The sequence below is a fragment of the Monodelphis domestica genome, chromosome 7, assembly GCF_027887165.1.
Source record: "Monodelphis domestica isolate mMonDom1 chromosome 7, mMonDom1.pri, whole genome shotgun sequence".
Lineage (NCBI taxonomy): Eukaryota > Metazoa > Chordata > Mammalia > Didelphimorphia > Didelphidae > Monodelphis > Monodelphis domestica.
Genome location: NC_077233.1, coordinates 91,586,243 through 91,603,621, shown reverse-complemented (window position 1 = coordinate 91,603,621; position 17,379 = coordinate 91,586,243). Strand labels below are relative to the sequence as shown.

The following is a 17,379-nucleotide window of genomic DNA, read 5'->3' as shown; positions in this document are numbered from 1 at the left end:
CTATTACATCCGGGAACAAATACAAAATCCCTTGTTTGGCATTCAAAGACCTTCATAGCCCAGTCTCCCTTTTACCCCAGTCTTTCCTGTCTTCTTACATCTTACTCCCTTCCACATACCCACGTACTCTTCATTTGATTGACACAGACCTCCTTGCTGTTTCACCAACAATTCTATCTCTTGACTCCAGGCATTTTGATGACTGTCCATATCTGGAATGTTCTCCTTTCTCTTTTTTGCCTCTTGGCTTCCTTCCAGTCCCAACTAAAATCCCATCTTTTACAGGAAGCTTTTCCTAACTCTTCTTAATTCTAGTACCTTTTCTCTTTTAATTATTTCCCAATTTTCCTATATATAGCTTGTTTGGTATGTATTTGTTTGCTTGTTATCTCCCCCACTAAGTATAAGTTCCTTTAGGACAGTACTATCTTTTGTCCCCATTTATATATCTAGAACTTAGCCCAGTGCCTGGCAAATAGCAAGTGATTATTCTTATCGACTGACTGACACACCGATTGGTGTTGGGGTTGGCCCATGAGTGACACCTTTCATCTCTTCCTCCACCCCTTAGTGAGATGGGGAGACCCAGGCTCAAAGAAAAAGAAATTCCTGTAGCAAGAATCTAAAAGGAGAGGTTCTAGAAGGAAGCATGACCTAGCTCTTCAAGGTAAGATACATAGTTGGTAAGGTAAGGACATAGTTGGCAGCTCTGAAAGGGATAGTATTTGATCACCATGGGGAGGGGCTGTCCCTATAGTGACTTCCTTTACAGGGAGCATACCCAGTGGAAGAAGGGGGAGCCTATGGATTCTGTATACATGCTCTCTGATTGACAGGCAACTGTATGGACATTTATTAGTCCATAGTCACCTGAAGGGGAAAACATTCCTGTAGTTCTTATTTAGGCAGAATTGTTAAATTTTAATGACTTAAATCTTTTCCCTCACATATTAATTTCACACATAAGATAGTTTCGGTAAGTTTTTACATTTAATGAGAAAAATGCATTTTCAAGGATGTTACCCTTAGGAAAAGCTATGATGAGAAATGCTGATTTTTACAGGGAAGGAATTATTTAGAACCATGTGGAGGCTCTGAATTTTTTGAAAGGAGAGGAGAAGAATTGGGCTGCTGCCCTACAGCTGTACTGAATTGCTTTTCTGTTTTTCTCTGAAGGAGATTGTTCATAACTAAGTCAGGTTCAGGGATGAGAAATGAGTTAGTCCACGAGGTTTCCCCTTCCTGTTCTTTCTTTTCTTTTGTAATCATGGGCTCTCTCACCCAACCGGATCCAACCCTTTCAGCTCTTTTGAGGCATTTGCTTCTCCCTTCCTCCTCCTTTGTGAACTGAATTGCCTTTATCTCAAATGATTCAATAAAACTCTTTTTTAAACCTTTACTTTCTGTCTTAGTCACAAAACAGAAGGGCAAGTGCTAGGCAAATAGGGCTTAGAAGACTTCTCCAGGGTCACATAGCTAGGAAGTATCTGAGGCCAGATTTAAACCCCCACCTAGCTGCCCTATGATAAAACTTTTAAAATTATCTGTTTGGTGTTAGGCTCAGCATTGGGTTGATCCCCAAAAGCAAAACAATTCCTGACCTCTAAGAACTTTATATTTAGGGCATCTTTTAACTCTTGTCACATAAGCAAACAAGTGTTTTTGGATTGGTCCCTTTGCCCATTTTTAAAGAGAGCTGAACAAGAGAGTGCATTATTGGATAAAGGGCAGACTTAGGGATCCCGAAGACCTGAGTTCAAGTCCTGCCTCTAATGCTTACTAGCTAGGTAACCCTGGCTGTCACTTAGGTACTTAGCACTTGGTGCCCTAGGCAACTCTTTCCCACCCTTTTTAAGCCCCTACTTAAAATTTATTTAAAACCTTAAAAAATAAATTTGTATCTATAACTTTTATTTTTATATCGCCTGCTTTTGCCTGTATATCCCTAGCTCTCCCAGCCATTCCTTATAACAAAGAATAAGAAAATTTAAAAAGTTCAGCGAAAACTAACTGAAACATTGAAAAAGTCTGACATTCTGGTTGGCATTTCATACCCATAGCCTTCAACCTCTGCAAAGAGGGTGCAATAGATTTTTTTAAAACCTTATTTCTGTCTTAAAATCAACACTAAGTATTAGTTCCAAGGCCTAGGCAATGAGGGTTAAGTGACTTTCCCAAGGTTCCACAGCTAGGAATTGTCTGAGGCCAGATTTGAAGGTCTTATATATTTTAGGCACTTAGGGCCAAGTGGAAGGAGACGCTAGACTTAAAAGCTTTCCACACCAGCGTTCTGGTGCTTTGGGCCAGTTCTATGAGGGCAGGAAGATGGTCCCCTCATTCATTCCCCATAGTTGCTCTATCACCATCCCAGGGCAGCTGGCCTTTGACCAGGCCTGTTATGTAGGTCCTAATTCTTAGGAAGTAAGAGTTGATTATTGTACAGTTAGAACAATCTGCCTTTTCAGGTCAAGATTTGGATAAGGATCAACCCATGAGATTTCCTATTGCAGGACTCTCTTTTCTGCTGGGCTTTTAGACCACAGTTCCAGTGCTGAGCTGGCCCTAGCAGCAAGCGGTTGGGCTTCTTTGCTCATCCTCAGGAATATTAAGAAACCTGGTTACCAGCTCTCCTGGTTGGAGCCCTGTAGAGAAGGCCCTTTGCCATCCTAGCAGTGACACTGGCCTTGACTGTTTGCCCCTGCAGGAAAGGGAGCTGGTTGTGGGTAACCAGATAGCCAGAGGATGAGGTGAGAAATCCCACCAAAGCTGCTGCTCTGGATCCATTTGACCCCAGGGTCTTCTCTAATGTTGGAAGAGAGAGTAATCTTTCTCTGCACCCTGCACCTTCTTTACGTCTTTCCCCCTTTGCCCTCTCCTACTCTCTTCCAGCCTATTGTATCAGATACATCAGATCTCTTCCCAGGTCTGCCAGCTGCTGGGATGGCATCAGGATTTATGTGGCACAGTAGGTAGAAAGCTAAGCCTGGAATCTGGAAGACCTGGGTTCAAATATGGCCTCAGACACTTCTTAGCTGTGTGACCCTGAACAAGTCACTTAACCCTGTTTGCCTAGCCTTTGCCCTTCTGTCTAAGAGTTGTTACTAGGACAGAAGGTAAGGATTAAAAAAAAATCATCTTCCTTCTCCTCAGCTGTGGGTGGGGAACTGAGAGAGAAACTGGGACAGATATTACAGTAGAGAGCATATTTCAGTATACTTCTATCCATACCGAAAGAATTGGGTGTCTTAATTCTATCCTGCTGTTCTCTGCATCTATTTTGTGGGTCCTGAAGAGGGTTCTTCCTAGGAGCCCCAGTGCCCCTTTGCTTCTTTTGTCCCCCTTTCCCATAGGAAGAGTTCTGTGAGGAAACAAGTGGCTACTCCAATGATATAGACCTCCTGCAGACAGGAAGCTGGGGCTTCTACTGCTTTCTCTTTAAATTGGAAAATCAGAACCTGTAGAAATATGAAATCAAATTCATGTTTGGACTAAGTATTGTTCCTTGTGACACAGCTGGGATCAGAGGGAGGGTTTTTCCTAAGGGAGGGGTTACTACTTGGAGTAGGCCACTTGCCTGGCAACCACTTACTCTGGGGAGTTGCCCTTTGGGGTTCCAAATAACAAACATTTGGAAAATAGAAACTTTTGGTAGGAATGAAGAGAGGCATGGGCCAGAAGCAGCTCATAGGACTGGAAAGGAAGAAGACAGCTCTCACTACTTAGCTCTGAATTCTGGTTACCACTGTAATGTTATTTAGCACTTTCAGAGCCCAGTTCTCTATAGACTCTGTTGAGCCTTTTATAGACATTAGGCAATGAAGGCTCTTTCCCACTGATGCTTGGGGAGAAGAGAGGAGGGAATTGGTTTATTCAAGGGAGATAAGACATCTCAGTCCTAACTCTCAGACATGCTAGAGGTATAAAGGAGATACCCTTGGAATCAGCATGAGCAGCTTGGAAGAAAAGGAATCTGGGAATGGAAATTTTTATTTGGCTTGTCAATAGCAATTACTTTTGTGGGCCAAGCCTAGCCTAGGGATTCTTAATGTTTTTGGTGTCATGGATGCCTTTGGAAGTCTGTTGAAGTTTATGAACTTTTTCTCAGAATGATATTTTTAAATGCATAAAATAAAACACATAAGATGAAAAGGAAATCCATTATACTAATGCATAGTTATCAAAATATTAAAAAGACATTTGTAGCCCCAAGTTAGGAATCTCTGCCCTAGATTCTTGGTATTACAGATGAAGAAATGGAAGTTAGTCAAATTCCACTTAAAATTTTTCTACATGAAAATGTCTATTAGGAGGAGAAGAAATAAGAGAGATTTCCCCCTCTCTAATCCATCCTCTACACAGCTGCCAAAATAATCTTGTTGGAGCACAGATCTTCACATCATCCTTCTGCTCAAAAATCTACATGAGGTTTCTGTTGCCTTTAGGATAAAATACAAACTCCTTATCCTAGCATTTAAAAGCCTTTCTCAATTTAGTTTCTACCTATCATTCTGGATTTCTTTCACATTAACAGACCATGTTCTAACTAAGTTGGTTTATATGTTGTTTCTCACTCCCAGCACCCTGTCTTTCATCTCCTCTGTGCCACTTCATGGATGGTCTCCTTCCCCTTCCCCTTTTCCATTCAGAAAATCTTTAGCTTGCTGTAAGACTTGGTTTAGGTGAAACTTCCAACTCAAAGCCATTTATGATCCCCCTTAGCTGTTACTGCCCTCTCCCTACTAAAATTATTTTATAGTTATTTATACACTCAACAGACATATATTAAGGGCTATTTATTACATGTAATACTATATATTACTCTAATATATGCTATTACTATATATTTACAATATTGTATACTTATGATGTAATATACAATACTGCATCATGGATGCTCTCTTTGCTCTCAAGAAACTTACATTCTATTGGAATGAAACAACAAAAATAGAATAATTAAATATAGTATATATACCAATAAGATAAAAAGTAATTGTGTTTACATATTCTATCCCCCATCAGACTGCAAATTACATGAAAGTAGGGTAGTGCTTGCTGGGTAGATACCCTGGATTGTCTTTCTAACTCTAGGGTTTACACATTGTTTGAACTGAACTTAATTGAATTGAATTGATTGAATCCAAACATACAGTATCCTTTGGACAGGAACCATTCTTTTTGGGTTTATAAAGGAGTTGGCTCTAAAGTGGTGGTAGCATTCTACACATTGCGCTGTAGAAATAGTACAGTGCAGAGCTGAAGTATCCAGAACTTTATCTAACACTCCCCCCCCACCACCCAAGTCTACAGGCTTGCCTAAATGCCAGTTGCTATTTGGTGCAAAAGATCACAGCTCCTCATCCTTCAGGATTTCAGTCTATATGACTTGAGCCACCTTACATGTGCACAGATAGACACAAAGTACCCACACTTGTTAGAGTAGAGGTAGACAGTAGGCATGAAGCTTTAGTATCTAAGATCATGGGAGAACCCTTTCTGGAAGGATCCTTCAAAATGCCTCTTTGCCCACAGGATCACTCTAAAGACTTCCCATAGTGGTCATCCTATTCCCCCATTATATCCTGCTCCATGCTTTGATATATCCTGGTCTTACTTACCTATTTCTTCTCACCTCTTGTCTTGGGCATCCTCAGCATCTTTCTTCCCTTCCTTAGTCTGACTTCCTGTCTACCAAGAACTTTCTAACTATGAGACCTCCTCTCACAGAATAGACTTTTAAGTGGAATTTGACTTTAACTTCCATTTTTTTTGCCTGTAAGTTTGAGTTTATTCCTGTCCTTCCTGAATCTCACAGAGATGGGATTAATGAAATTAGCTAGCATTATTTCATTATTTTATTGCCTCATTTGGTGGGAAACACATTGGATTGGGGCCTGAGAAGAGGGGTAGGGAAGGAAACCATTATGCTGAGCATTTTTGGAAATTGTGAGTTTCTAGGTGTCCCAGCTTTGTATAACTAGGGAAGAATCATTCAGGAGAAGGAAAGCTAGGAAGTTGAATTAAGGATTAGAAAGGCAGACATCTGTGGTAAAACCTAATAAAAGTGGTTAGTAGAAGAGTAGAGGGTGTGACTCCATGCTTCTCCATCTTCGGAGGAGGAAAAAGTGGGGGGAGGAAATGGGTTTAGCTTCAGCATAAAGGATTTAGGCTAGATGAATGTTGATTATAGAAGAAAGCTCATAAAATTTCAGATTTGGCAATGGGCTTTAGAGCTTGGACTCAGTCCAGCCATACCTGAAGAGGAAACTTCTCCACCCTTGCCGGACCAATGGTTATAATGTCTTTGCACTTTTAGTGGTGGGAATATTCATTGTCTTCTGAGGCATCCCATTTCACATTTGGACAGCCCTAATGGTTAGGAAAATTTTTCTTTTATCTGTAAAAGTCTTTTTGCCTTCTGGGAATAAGAATAACCAGACTAATTTCTCTTCCTTTGTTTCAAAAGGATGTTAAACCTTGATTTGCTGGGTGATCTTGTGCACAACCCTTCCCTGTAGGTCTTTAAGAAGTGACTGGAGGCTTGCCTGTAGGTGGGGAGAATGGTCAGCCCCTTGAAGTCTCTGCCATCACTGCCTCTGGGCTGCTTCTATTAAGAGTGGCTCCTTTCCAATTTGGAGGATGTCTAAATTACCAGACATGGTCCTGGGACAGACTTTGGCCCCTTCACCCCCTTCAGTCTCTTCTGTGTTGGTTGCAGGTTGAAGAGTAGGGATTTTTTGTGTGGTCCTCTCTGCCTACAGGGCCTGTTGCTGTCTTAGACTTTGCTTTTTAGCTTATCTTCTTTGTGGATATCACTTCCCAGCTGCTCTCCCCCACATCCTCCTTTGCCCTCAGGAGCTGCCCAATCCATTGAGTAATGGGGGGTGGATAGAATTTGTTTTGTTAAAGAATCTGTCTCATCTTTCATTTGCCATTTTTGTCAGGATTCTGGTTAGAGTTTAGACTTTTTCAGGTTTCAAACACCATTGTGTGATATATTTGCTCTGTCCCCTTTTTATATTAAGATTCATTAATATATTCATTTTGTCTCCCCAACTTCTCCCTACTATGATAAATAAGATATGAGAAAACTTTTATTGGTGCTCTGATTATTCATTGCATGGGTAGTTCTCAACATTTGCATTAAACATCTGAGAGGAAGAATAAGTCATTCTGTTAGTCATTTTAATGATGTTTTCTCCTTGACCCGTGAATCCCTGTCTCATGGGTCCCAACTAACCAATTCCTAGCCCTGGGTTATTCCTGAACCATCCACCTTCTCAGTGTCTTTTAGGAGAAACCAAATATCGATAAAGGAAGTTGTGAAATCTAGTTGACAGGGTCCACTATACATTTTTTCTTTACTATTTACTTATTTTTCCAGTTACATGTAGAAAAAAAATTGTTTTCTGACATTTTAGAAAAAACGATTTTCTCCCTCCCTCCTTTCCCACCCACCTTCCCCAAGAAAGCAAATAGTCTGATATAGGTTATTGCAGTGTTTTCAGAAAATACACATTTCCATATTGCTCATGTCATTAGAGAAGACACATACCACACATATAATCAAAAACTCCTGAAGGAAATAAAGTGGAAGATGGCATAGTTGATGCTTTGATCTGCACTCAGATTTTTTTGGCTGTGGATAGCATTTTTCATTATGAGTCCCTTGTGGGACTCATCTTGGAGGGTCCACTATAAATTTGCGCTACTTAACCTCAATTGGGCCTTCACTGCTATATGGTCATACTTTTAGATAGCTCTCAATAGATTTCTCCACAAATTGTTCTAAGCTTTCTCCTCAAGTCCTCAATACCATATCCCATTCCCTTTCCTTTTTGTCTCAGAGAGCAGATAACTTCACCTTCCTTTTTACTGGAAGGTTCCAATCCCATAAGAGGAGCTCCTTCACTTTCCACCAAACTTTCAAAACTGTAAAGTTTTATCCATTGTTTTCTTTCCCCCTCTTGCTATAGAGTACTTAAGAAACACATGGCCCTCCTCTTTGCTAAGGGCCTACTTTTGTGCCCTCAATCCCATTCCTTTCCTGTCATCTTCAGGATCATATTTCATCAATTGTTCTTTTTCTTCATTAACTCTATTCCTACTGGCCCCTCTCCTTTGCCTACAAACATGCTCAGGTCTCCCCCATCCCAAAAAATACTTTCCCTTGACCTTGATCTCTTCAAGCTATCATTTAATTTCTTTTCTTCCCTCTATTGACATAGTTTGCAAAGAGTAGTCTATTATTACTGCTTCTCTCATCATCCCCTATCCATTTCCAGCCTTATTACTTTATGAAAACCTTTCTCTCCGAAGATACCAGTAATCTCATAATTGCCTAAACCAGTGATTTTCCCCCTTCCCAATCCTCACCTTCTTTACCCTTCTGAAGTATTGAACCACCTTAACCTTGATTTTTTTTTTGTAGGAATTTCAGGAAGGAACCCTGTCCCATGTATCAGTGACACAGCATTTTGGAGCTAGGGAGGCAGTATTGCATGGAACAATTAACAGAGCTTTGGGGCAGCAGGTAGCACAGTGGATGGAGTTCCAGGCCTGGGGTCAGGAAGAGTTGGGTTCAAATCTGACCTCAGAGATTGTGACCTTGGGAAAGTCACTAAATCCCCATTGCTTAGCCCTTGCTGCTCTTCTGTCTTAGAATTGATACTAAGACAGAAGGTAAAGGTTAAAAAAAAAAAGAACTCTGATCTAGAGTCAAAGGACCTGGGTTCAAATTCCAACTCTGACTTTCACTGTCTATATAACCTTGCCCCTGAGCCTCAGTTTCTTCATCTGTAAAATGAAGAAGTTTAACTAGATGACCATTGAGGTTCTTTCCAGCTCAAGATCTGTGATCCTATGACCTTCTCTCCCTTGACTTTCATAATATGACTTTCTCTTAGTTCTCCTACCCCACTTGACTATATGCTCATTTTTTTGCCTCCTTTAGTAGATTCTCTTTTTCTTTCTGCCCCTCAAATATAGGCATGTCCCCCAAGTCTCTGCCTTTGACTTTCTTTGTCTGGATATCATGGCCAGGACAGGTGCAAAGGTTTAGCAGAGACATGGCAGACATAGGTTCTGGGTCCTCACAGAATACCCTTGAAACTTGAATATGCCAACATTGATTACCAGCCATGATAGCTATTAAATCCTATTTTCTCCTTGTTACTGATTCTCTTTCTCTTCAGCTTTCCCTGATCTTGCTTCCTGGATCTCCCTAACCAGAAAAACCTGTACTCAGTGCCTAACTCCCCAAGATAGATTTCCTTGCTAGATCTTGGCTTCTGGCATGACAGCTCCCTAGATGGAACTGCCTATACTCAGAGCTGCTGTTCACAACAGGCATTCTTCTTTTTCTCTCTTTACACCTTCTTCCTTGGAAATCTCATCTCTAGTTTCAGTTATCACTTCTATATGGGTAATTGGAAGATCAACCCCCCAACTTCTCTGATCTCTAGTCCCAAATATCTGGTTGATTATTGGATTTCTCCACCAGTTCTTATCTTAATGTATCTGAAATTGAACTATCCTATCATCCCCATCCAAACCTGAAATTCCTCCTTACTACTGTTTCTATTTATTCATTCATTCATTTATTTATCTATCTTTTATTTATTTATTTATTTATTCATCTACTCATTCATTTATCTGTCTATCTAGCTATCTATTCATTTATTTATTCATTCAATCATTTGTTCATTCATTCATTTATTTATTTATTTATTTATTTTTAAGCCCTTATCATTTACCTTAGAATCAATATTATGTATTGGTTCCAAGGCAGAAGATTGGTAAGGGCTAGGCAATGGGAGTCAAGTGACTTGCACAGGGTCACACAGCTAGTGTTTTGAGACCAGATTTAAAACCAGGACCTCCTGTCTTTGGGCCTGGCTCTCAACCCACTGAGCCACCCAGCTGCCCCCTACTGTTTCTATTAAAAAAAAGATCCTTACCTTCTTAAAATCAATTCTAAGTATTAGTTCAAGACAGAAGATTGGTAAGGGCTAGGCCATTGGAGTAAATGATTTGCTCATAGAGCTAGGAAATGTCTGAGCCCAAATTTGAACTCAGGACCTTTCATGCTCTAGGCCTGACTCTCAATCCACTGAGTCATCTAACTGCCCCTACTCTGTTTCTATTGATAGCATTCTATTGATACCAACTCTTCTAGTCACCGGGGCTTGAAACCATATCCAATCAGTTGCTAAGCCCTATTGATTCTACCTCTACAAAATATCTTGAGTATAACCCTGACATCCCATTCATACTACTATTCTACTTCAGATCTTCATTATTTTTCATCTGGACTGTTGTCATAGCTTCCTGACTTACTTGTCTGACTTTAGCCTCTTCCTTCTCTACTCTGCCTTTCACCTAACTATGAAATCATTTCCCCAAATGCACAGGTCTGACAATGCCACTCTCCAGTTTTCAACCTTTGCTGGCTTCCTATTGCCTACCAAAAAAAGTACCCGCTCTGTAACGTGGCACCAGTTCATCTTTTCTGGAAACTTTACTCCTTTCTATTTACTCTGTGTTCCCATCAAATTTACTGGATGTTATCCTGCTTTCAGATCTCATCCTGCCTCTTTTCTTACCCCATCATGCCTCTTTTATAATTGTACTTAATTTTATAATTATCCTAGGTTCCCTATGCTTAGACTGGTCTCCCATCCTCACTCTTCACTGTTTTTTTCCAGTTTTTGAAATTCTTCTTTTCCAGTTCTAGCCCAGGTAGCACCTCCTCTTTGACATGAGAGAATTAGGTGGTTCCAGTGGATAGAAAATTGAACCTGTAGTCAGAAAGACCTGAATTCAAATCTGGCCTCAGATATATATGGCTGTGAGACCCTGAACAAGTCATTTGACCTCTCTTTGCTTCAATTTACTCAACTGTATAATGAGGATAATAATAGCACCTATCTCCCATTGTTGTTTCGAGAATCAGATGAGATAATATTTGTAAAGCACAGTGCTATATAAATGCTAACTATGATGATGATGAAATATTCTAAGCCAAAGGTCATCTTTTCTTCCTCAAATCTCATATGCCTTTGACCTCTCTCTTTCTGACTTGTATTGGAGTTATTTGTCTTCATTTCTTAGTTCATATTGTAAACCCTTTGATACTTGAGAAAAATTTTTTTAACCTTTGCATCTTTATCACCCAATAGAGCGCACCTTGGTTAAACATGGTAAGTGCTCAATACTTCCATCAAATATTTTTTAATTGCAAACATCATTAATACTATGCTAACATCAATCAAAACAAAACAAAACAAAACACATCCCCTGATAACCTAATTTAAAGGTGGGGGCAGAGACATGAAAGCCTCAGTCTCTGTCCTCAGGAAGCATCCAGTTGGAGACAGGTCATGTTCTAAAAAGAGGGCTAATAATACATATGCTAAGATTAAAAAAAAACACTTTTTAATGTTGAAAGAATTCAATTGATTCTTTTGCTTTGGCTACAACTCTTCCTGACCTTTTGAGAACCATCTGAAGACTCCAGTCTCTAATCCTTGAATCAGCATATGGAGGCAGCTACCAGGAATCAGAGCCAAACAGTCTCTAGAGACCCTCTGATAAACAAGGGACCGATATTTTTCTAAAATTGGCTGCAACCAAATACTACTGCCTTTCAGCCAGAGCCAGTGAGCTGGGACTATACTTCTGGTCCTGAATCTTTATCATTCTGCCCTGAACCTGAAAGTTTGTGAAACTTAAGGTTGGTGGTTTTCATAAGCAATGAAACTAATCTTTGTTCTGCAGAAGGTGAGATGCATAAAGGGTCACAGTAAGTTAGTAGTACATTAGAAGCTAGACCTCTCAGTGACCACTTGTCAGTATATTGTAGAGGGGAGTCCAATCACGTCAGGGCTGAAGTAGATGTCCTCTTTAATCTCTGAGATTCTGTGATTCTAACTAAGGGCTCTTGATTCCCAATTCAGTATAGCAGGGCAAAAAACCTATACACTTGAAAGTGATTTTTAAATTTAATTTTTAAAATTCCAAATTTAACCAATATGAAAGATTTCCATGTACAAAGTAGAATAGGAAAAGAAGGCTATATGTGAAACTGAATTTCTGTGATGTCTATAGCCTGCTTTAAAAAAAAAGTATGTAATAAATTCAAGGTTACTTTCAATGCTGTCCAGCTTTTTTTTTCTCTGAAATTGCTTCTTTTCTTTTCTGTGCATTTTAAAAATAAAAATGCATTAATGACCATTTTCCCATTTTTCTTTGATATCAAAAATACTGGAAGTTCCCTTCTATCTGTTCCCACCCTCACTCCAATAAGAAAAGACACAATCCTCATAGCAAATAAGCATATCTGAACAAAACAGTCACCTTCATTGGTCATATTTGAAAATGTTAAGCCTTCTTTTGTCCTATGAATTCATCTTCTTTCTGCCAGGAGTTTGGCAGCTTCATCATCAGTCCTCCATAACTGTGAATGGTCATGGTCCTGATCAGAATTTGTAAGTCTTTCCAAGTTGTTTGTCTTTATAAGTTGTTACTATGTAAATTGTTCCCTTGGTCCCATTCTATTCATTCAGCATTAGTTCATACAAATCTTCCCCCAAAAGTGCTCTGAAACAGTCCCTTTCATCATTTCTAACAATGTAATAATACTCCATTTACATTCATCTACTATAATTTGCTCAGTCATTCTCCAACTGATAGGTATCCCCTTAGCTTCCCTTTATTTTCTATAACAAAAAGAGATACTATGGATATTTTTGTCTATCTAGGTTTTTTTCCTCTTTCTGTTATCTCTTTGGGATATAGATTGATACTGTTTATCACTAGGTCAAAGTTTAGTGACTTCTGGGTCATATATCCAAATTGCTTTCCAGAATGGCCAGATCAATTTATAGCTCTACCAACAATGCACCAGTGTGTCTATCTTAGAATGCTTTGCTATTGAGGAAATTGTAAGATCTTTCCTCCCACTGGTACCTTGGGCTTCAGGTGATCCCTTTTTGTGGATAGATTTAGATTGTCAGCTCTTCACTATGGACAGGAAAAGTACTGTCTTTCTTTTCCTAAGCCTCTCTTCTCCCCCTCCCCCATCTCCATACTGTAGGTAGAGATGTTGACTGTGGAATTAAAATCAAAAGGAGTTAGGAGGCTTTGAGAAAGAGGACAGGAGAAAATAAAGTGATGAGGTGCGAATGGGAGGAAGGATTGAAGAAGAGCCAGGAGGAGAGATGTGGCTCCAGGATGCAGCGGGAGGGGAACTTATATGGTACTTGGCATGGGGAAGATGGTGGTGCATGTAGAGGAATGATAGAAGAGCTGTGGGGATGGGGGTGCAGAGGCATAGGAGAAGGTGAGGAAAGGAGAGAAAATGAGTATCTTAGCAGAGTGGCATAGACTAGACAGAGAGATGAGCAGAGCCAGCTGGGGGTGGGAGATCCACATGGGCTTGACCCTCCCTTTGGGGACAAAGGGGTGTTGGGGGCAGGTGTGGGCTGATACTGGGGCATAGATCAACAGTTGAGAGAGGGGAAGGAAGGGCTGTAGCCTAGTGAGATAGCTGTCCACGGGTGTCAGGACGAGCACCAAGGCTATGCAGCAGCTGATGGGAAGGGATGTGTGCATATGCGTTGTAGATGGTGTGACATGCCCCACCTCCTCACAAAAATCACCAGATGCCACTATTCCCAGAGAGTGGCTTGCTGGCTGCTGTTCCTTGGATTTGGAGCTCTCCTGTCTCTCAGTAGAATTGATCTGAGTGGGGAATTTCTGTTAATTTCACAGTTCATTTCACTCCCCTCCGCCTTAGTTGGGGTGCCCCCTTTTAAAGAATAAGAACCGGTATTTGTGGGATGAACTGGGTCTGTTGGGGGGGTGCAGCTTGGAGACTTCAGTTCTGGGTGAAGGTAGCTGGGGGGACTGGGGAAGGAAGGCAGAGGGAGGTCTCTGTCACAGAGGTTTTCCCTTGCCATTTGACTCTGAATTGGAAGCTCACAAATAACCTTCTGTGGCTCTTGGAAAGATTCCTTGGCCTTCTCTAAGATGGCTTTGTTATTTGTATAGCTTTAAAGTAAGACATAGGCAAAGAGGGATACCATGTTTGTCATGCAGTATGAGATGTGCAAGAATAGACAGTAACAGAGGCTGACACAGGCCTCCACCCCCATTCATCCCTCCATCCTTTCTCCTCCCACCCTGGCCACACCTTTGCTTAGTGGGGGAAGGAGGGGAGAGAGAAGCCATCTTCTTCTTTTGCTTGAGAAAATGGAAAACGAGGCCAGCTCACTAGGAAGCTTTTGCTGAGCACCTGTGATGTGTTAGTGTTAGGTATTATGGAGGGGGACAGAATCAAATGACAATTCCCTTTTAGAGTTACCTAGTACTTTCTTCATGATAACCTTGTCAGGTAGGTAGCACGAGGGCCGTTATCCCCATTTGACAGATGAAGCTACTGAGGCATTAGTGGGAGTTAATGAATTTGCCCAGTATTACATACCTAGTAAGTGCCCGAATTGAAATTTAAACACACCAGGTCTCTTCTGTATGCAAGCTTGATGCCTTTCCCCTGTTCCAGGAGTTCTTAGCCTTGTTTGTAGCAAGGATCTCTTTGACAGTCTGGGGAAGCCAGTTGACTTCTTAGAGAAAAGGAAAGATTTTTAATGCATAAAATAAAATATAGAGGATTACAAAGGAAACCAAAGGTTAGTGAAAGTTAAGATATAATTTTTTCTCATCCCAGTTCATGCCCCCCCCCCCCAACTAGATCTATCAGTAGGACCCTTGAGGGTTAAGAAGCCTTGAACCAAGTGGCTCAGTGGATTGAGAGCCAGGCGTAGAGATGGAAGGTCCTGGGTTCAGCTCTGGCCTTAGACATGTCCTAGCTGTATGACCCTGGGAAAATCACTTAATTCCCATTGTTTAGCCCATATTGCTCTTCTGCCTTGGAACCAACATTTAGTATGGATTCTAAGTAGAAGGTAAAGGTTCAGAAAAAGCCCTGAACTCTATCATCATCTCAGCCTCAGGAAGCTCACAGCCTAGTAGGGGAACACAGGCTACATACACATCATAACAATAACAATAACAACTAGTGTGATAAGGATCAAAAGAGAGGAATGACTGAACTTCTTTTTCTGTGGGTTTTGTAGGTGTGTAGAAGGCAGCTTCAGAGAGGAGGTATCAGGGCATATCAGAGGAAGAAGGCAATAACATGTAATCAGTCTAGAAAAAGAGGATCACAGATTTAGAACTGAAGGGAGCCTAAGAGGTCAGACAGCCAAAGCTATCATTTTAGAGATGAGGATTCAGAAGTCCACAGAGGTTATATGATTTACCCAGAACCACACAGCATTTCAGGTGGAATTCAAACCCAGGTCTTCCTGACTTCCTGACAAGTACAGCATTCTAGCCATTTTTACCACACCAACTTCGCAGATAGGTTGGATCCAGATGGTGAGGGACTTTAAGTTTTAGGCCAAAGTGGTTTTATTTTATTTTAGAGGCAGTAGGGAGCCACTGAAACTTCTTGTTTCAAGGAATGACATTATGCTTTAGGAAACCTGGTGCAGACCTGTGTTCTGTTTGGCAGTAGTGTGAAGGATGAATTGGAGAGTGGAAGAGACTGGAAGTTAGGAAGGCAATTAGGAACAATTAATTAACAAGAACCAAAGGAGCCTCAGCTATATCTGGAGTCTTTTACTAAGAGCTGCCCTTTGCCCAGTGTTTGGCCTTTAGATGGGAAAAGCTCTGTGGGAGATCAGAGAGTGCTTTTAGTGGTCTTTAAGAGAAGAAATTGTCCACTCTCTGGCAAACTATTGCGACTTCTAAAAGGTCAGGAGCATCAGTTTAAATTCCAGGTTCCAAAGTAAGACTTTGTAAAGGAATTAACCTACAGACCATTGTTACTGGAAACCTTTCAGGGGCTGCTTGGGTGGGAGTCCAATCCTTTCATTCTAAGAAAGAGAGGGGCTAGGGTGGGGTACCCCATCATCATTACTGAATGCACAGACCTGGTTGTCATGCTTTGGATTATTTAGAAGATAGACAGAAAGATAATTAGATTATATAGCTACAACATTTATGAAATACTTACTTTGTGCCAGGCAGTGTATTAAGTGCTAGGAATATAAAAACAAGAAAACTAAGATGGATTCTACTCTGAGGGAGCTTACATTCTAATAGGGGAGACAAAACAGAAGAAAAAGGGGTGAGGGAGAAGAAGGGGGTAGGGATCTGTAATGGTACCTAAGGGTCTCCCAACCTAATTAAGGTACACTGTGCTAGTCCTGGGGAAACTTTTCTTAAGCAATCAATCAGCATTTGCTGCTTCTTAAACTGTTTATTATTTATCATGCTTAGAGTACAGTATGTCTTGGGAAGTGAGTCCCTTGGTTCCACTCCTGCATCACTTGGATCTTCCCCTTTCTATCCAGGACCTATTTTGCCTATCTTGGCTTCTACTTTCCCAGCTTTGCTCAGCCTTACCACAAGGGGCTTTTACTTCAGGAAGCACCAAAAAAGCAAGGTATACTCATGCCTGACTCTAGTGTTGCAGACTGTTTGCAGGGGCAGAGGAGCCCTGTAACCTCTGACCTGCAGCTAAGCAGTTACTTCAGTGCTCTCAAAAGCATTCTCCATGTCGTATCTCCATCAGTGACTGGACTGGTAAACATCTGGGGAGCCGACAGCCTCTGAAGGCAAATATAATAGACTAAGATGCTAATGTCAGAGTGATGGTTTCTTAATCTGTTCAGTTATCAGGATGGGGGAATGAATACTGCATACTACATCAGTAAGCCTGAGCTCCAAGGTTAGAAACCCACACCTGGAGAGATTCTGATACCATCACAGTGACCAGGAGCAAGTGTTTCGATCTCTGGCAGCCACAGGGCAGTGTGACTTCAAACTCTCAATTGCAAGATCATAGGGATTATGTATTTAGAGCTCGAAGAGACCTCAGAGGTTAGCTAGTCCAACTCCTTCATTTCATAGATAAGGAAACTGTGGCGAAGTGCCTCAGACCAAGTGCCTCCTTGCTGTGCATTCTCCTCTCAGCCTTGTTGCAGCTCCCAGACAGCCAAATTATGTTGTCTTATTCTGGAACTTCCCTCAAGTCCTCCATTTTCCTCTCCCTGGTACACCCAGCAACCCTGTATAGCCTTTTCAGCCTGCAACATCCCTCTGTTAAGGCCCACCCCCTTCTCCCATTCCTCTAGCTTCCATTTTGTGGAGAGGCCTGTATTCCCTTCCTGTCCTTGTTCTTAACTTCAGAACTTTTAAATCATGCCCCTTCCTTTGTCATTTCACCCTCCCTCTCACCCCTACTTTTCTGTTTCCTCAGTATATAGTATTGTGCCTGGCAAGCTCTTAATAAATCCTTCTTTCCAACCTCCT

General features: G+C 41.1%; 1 protein-coding gene across 4 annotated transcripts in view; it reads left to right on the top strand.

Moving 5' to 3' along the window:
• Window positions 1-17,379, top strand: part of BSN (bassoon presynaptic cytomatrix protein) — a 240,072-nt gene that overhangs the window by 10,794 nt on the left and 211,899 nt on the right. The window contains exon 2 of one of the 4 annotated variants that reach the window (XM_056805062.1): window positions 572-667. The exons of the other annotated variants lie outside the window; for them this stretch is intronic. The gene's annotated coding sequence lies outside the window, so the exon portion shown is untranslated. The remainder of the gene's footprint in view (window positions 1-571; window positions 668-17,379) is intronic. 4 annotated transcript variants of the gene reach the window in all.